Source organism: Tachysurus fulvidraco, chromosome 6 (genome assembly GCF_022655615.1).
Source record: "Tachysurus fulvidraco isolate hzauxx_2018 chromosome 6, HZAU_PFXX_2.0, whole genome shotgun sequence".
Classification (NCBI taxonomy): domain Eukaryota; kingdom Metazoa; phylum Chordata; class Actinopteri; order Siluriformes; family Bagridae; genus Tachysurus; species Tachysurus fulvidraco.
The window spans coordinates 31,189,906-31,194,551 of NC_062523.1; positions in this window are offsets into that span (position 1 = coordinate 31,189,906).

Consider the following 4,646-nt stretch of genomic DNA (forward strand, 5'->3'; position numbering starts at 1 on the left):
GGTATGGTCGCACGGTGAAAACGATTCGGTAGTCAAGAGTCCGACTCCGTCTCAGTACAGAGAGTAGAGTAAGAAATAAGGGCAAGTGCGATAACAAGAAATCATGGGACGATCCGTAACGGATTACAAACATACACGCACTCAAGGACAAATCTCTGCTCTCATCTACAGCCTATAGAATTAAATAAATAAACAACAGGTCCGGAGTCACTGACCAGAGCTGCAGAAGTCTGTGGTCAGTAAAAAAAAAAGCAGGATTTCTGACATTAGGACAAGTTCAAAACAAAACGTGTCTTCGTCTTTGAACGCCTTGTGCACGCAGAGTGCCGTAGCTATAGAAGGGTCTTATCGGTGCGCTTTAAGATGTACCAGAACCTCTGAACACGAAGAGAGAAGATATGGACGACAAAACAATTATATAGTTTTACAGATATTTTGGCTGGAGTAGGTATGGCTTTTCTTTTGTATCTAAATCATTGTCTCCTGTGAGGGGTCGTGACCCTAATAGTTAGAGGAGTCTGACGCCTAACCCTAAGGTTGTGGGGTTCGAGTCTCGGGCCGGGATAACCACGACTGGGTGCCCTTGAGCAAAGCAAAGCACCCCCCCCCCCCCCCCCCGTTCACCATACTTAGCTTAGGTCAGCGTCACACGCATTTAAAAATACATTAAAAAAAAAATACAACAATGGCCAAAAAATACCAATCGGCAACCATAAAAAGCAAATAATACAAGAGACAAAAAGACTCTGGAGTGGACAGATTCCATTAAGGACAGGAAAATAACTGCACCATTACTTACCTAAATGAGGGTGGAAAATTAATGATTGCCTTTGTCCTACACCAGGGTATAACATTCACTTGGACACGACGGTACCCATGAACTACCTTTGTGACCAACAAACACAAGCCATTTTTATCCCATTACTTGCCACCTATTCCGTCAGATGTTCCATATTTACTGATGTGTAAGAGAGTTTGTGTGGCTGATGGCACAGGAGAGATGTCTTCCACATTATTACAGCTTAAACCACAATAATTAATATGTTTGGCTATAGAGTCGCTCAGACCGTGGTGATGATGGACAGCCCTTCATGTTCACGCTCCACTGCTTTAATAGTGCTCTAATTGCTCCAGATGCCAGACAGCCTGAGGGAGGGCCACTGTGGTAATTAACTCCTGCTGAGACAAGCAAACGTAGTCAGGCATCAGACCACTGAGTGGGCAGCGGTGGGAAACCCAAATCTGGACCACTAAGATACACACACAGGCAAACCTCAGCACCACTCCACCGACCCTCACAGGGGACCAAAACACACTCACCCTCACAAAACACCTCATCAGCAAAAACACACTCACAAACCAAAAACCCACTCACACAAAAACACCCCAAAGCACACAAAACACACTCAAACAACACACAGCACTGTCATCACTGCAGAATGTGTTTATTTCCTTGTGCTGACGGAGACAACAGCACAGAACTTCAATATTCTTGTGTGAGCGTTTCTGTTTTTCATCATGGCGTGGAGGGAGTGAAGATGATAACTAGACGTGTGTAGATCGAGCAACACTGAATACTCTGGAGAAGATTGTGACTCATGTCAGACAAGCAAACAGGAGCATTATCTACGCTGAGACTTTTGTTTTCCGGTGTCCTGCATTACTGCTCATACATCCTAAAACCACCACCAACCCGAAGGAAATAACCAGCTTGTTCTTCTGATACTAAACCCGTGTGACTTGGGCCTGAGTGAGGAGACAAACATCACACACTATGCAAAACAATTTGACACAATTACATACTTAGAGATAAACCAACCAACACTACAACCATCTACCAAATAAACGTCCCGTCTTTGTCTCTCCCTCAAACACTACCAGCACCGCCGGTGGTGGTCAGTCCCAAACTGTACTCATTTCCATCTCTGGCCTTGAGGCCAGAATGAAACAAAACCTGTTTGGACCGCACACATACTCGGAAAGCAACCATCAATTCTGAAGGATATCATAATCTTACCTCACCTTCACCATGTGCATGTCAATCACCCCAGACTCTCCCATCCGACTGGGCCTTGTTCAGAGTAGGTTATCTCTGCCTGCGCAGCATTAGATCTGGCCCCGGTAAGATAAGCAAGATGAGAGAAGGACTTTTTGGTCAAGTTAGTCTAAGGACTTACAAACTTTTCAGCCTGACGGACCCCGTGACCGGTCTGAAATATACCGAGGCGTGTCCGTTTGAAAGAGAAGCGTCCAGTTTCATCTGAAGACCCTTCAACTTCTCTGCTTCTGCTACCGACTTTCCTGAACTTTCAGTTCAATTCAACACATTGGACAATACAGCGTTAACGTAATATCTAATTCAGTAGTTATTGGTTATGGAGGTGTTTTTAAACCCGAACCCAACATTTTCCTTCACTATTTCCGTCTCGATGCCCGTTGCTTTTACAGAATAACATAAGAGAGTTACCTGCCTCGTTCCAGTTTTATAGATGGCCACGTCCATCTCTCTGTCTGCTCGGGTAAGAAGCGGAACTCTGACCAACCAGGTCTAGGCCGTGCTCTGAGGGGTCACGTCATCCCGCTCAGCTACAAGGGGCAAGATGTCCAGAAGTTATGTTACATTAGGGCTCATGGTGGGGCTGGAGAGGACCCTGTTTAGACTTTAGAGCAACTCTGCACACACACACACACTCTCACCACCCCCCCACACACCCCACTCTCACACCCCCACCCACTCAGCCTAAAGCACATGCTTTTGTACGGGAAAAAAACCTGGAGTATCACAGCATAAGAAAACATGCAGGTATCAAAACCCCAAACATCAGAACATGATTCATAAACTAGCTTTTATAGTTAGCAGTTATTGTATTTATCTGTTATTACATGTGACCCTTTGCTTTCAGAATTCACAATACAAAAAGAGAGTGAGAATAGAAGAGAGAAGAGAGAGAGATAGATAACGGAGTGAGAAAGACCGAGTGGAGAGAGAGAGAGAGAGAGAGACAGACCAGAGTTGGGTGGAGAGAGAGAGTGAGTGTGAGAGATTGTGGATAGGTGCAGAGAGTGTTTTTTAGAGAGTGAGAGAGAGAGAGAGAGAGAGTGTGAGTGTGTGAGTTGTTAGAGAGATAGAGGGGAGAGATAGTGAGAGAGATGAAGTTTGATATGAGATTGAGAGAGAGAGTGGTGTGAGAGCAGAAGTGATGTGAATGGAGTGAGTGAGATAGAGAGTTAGTTTTAAGATACTCTTTTATATCAGATTGGAGCATTTAGTTTTATCTTTATACTCCTAGTTATTTTTATCTATTTATATCTATTTCGTTTTTCCTTATTGATGATGCGTTACTCTCTCTTCTTTACTATATTTATTTGGATAGAGAAGGGAAAGTGGTCTCTTTTCTTTCCTTCTATTTCTATCTCTACCTTTTGTTATCTCTGCTCATTTCTTTTTTCGATATGGTTCTGCTCTTTCTACTTTTCTCTCTTTCTTGCATTCTTCTCGAGCCCCTATTTTTCTATACTGTGTCTACTCTTTTTCAGTTTTGGAGGGGGGTTTTTTGATTGGCTCTCGCTAGCCCGGATGCTGGCTCTAGAGTGCGGGGAGTCTCTGCTAAGCAATAACTCAATTTTGTTTGCTCTCTGGGGGGGACCTGTTCTCTCTTGAGGGATCGGGTGTTTGGTCGGAAAAAGGGTGGGGATTGGTTACTACTTCTCTCTATCAGGTCAGGGGTCGGGGGTCAAAGGTCGTAGGAAGCAGTGGACGGTGGGTTGTCGTTTCGGATTGAGGGGATTTGGTCATTGATGTCTCTGAGGGGGTTCTCAGAGTCAATCTGTTTCTGTTTTTCTCTTTATATTTGTTTCAATTGGCGCTGAGATTTTTTGTGGGATAACTATGGGGGTGCTGCTGGAGGAAAGGCTTAGAGGACTCTGAGAGGCAAGTTTCCTGAGGGGAGGATCAAGGTCTGCTCCCCCGCTTTCTTTTTCTCTGCGCTGGATTTCTCTCTTCATCTCTCTCTATCTCTCTCTGACGGCTATTTTTCTCTGATTTATTGCTATTGGGGTGTCTTGGGTGATACTTCTCTCTGGCTGAGACGCCTTATCTCATCTTTAACTCTTGGCTTTTTTTTTTTTACTTCAGGAAAAAATCGGTGGAAGGAGGGAGTGGAGCAGGGGATGGAGCGGGGGGGATGGAAAAAAAGAGAAAAGAGTGGGGGATCGAGGCTCTTACTGGACTGGGGAGGGAAAAAAGAAGGAAGAGGAGGAAGGAGGGAGAAGGGGGGGGGAGGGGGGAGCGGGAATAGCGAGAAGGCGTATGCTCGAGAAAAAAAAAAAAAGGAAGAGGGAAACGTCTCTGTGATCTCTCAATCCTCTTTATATACAAGGCGGAGTAACTTTGAACATCTCGAAGATAAAAGACGGAAGACGATAACTGGTTGGCCTCTTTAATCGCTGTTCATGCCTCAAAAATCGGTGTTCTTTTAGTTTTTCCTTTTGGCTCGTCGATGTCTTGCTTTCTGATCTTTCCTCTTCTTTGCTCTCTCTTTCTCTCATCTTTCTTTTTCTCTCCCTCTTCTCGTCAATAGGTTCTCTTACTCGTCTCAGTGGTTCTTTTTCCTCAATTTCGCTCTTTTCTTATATTCTCTCTTTAT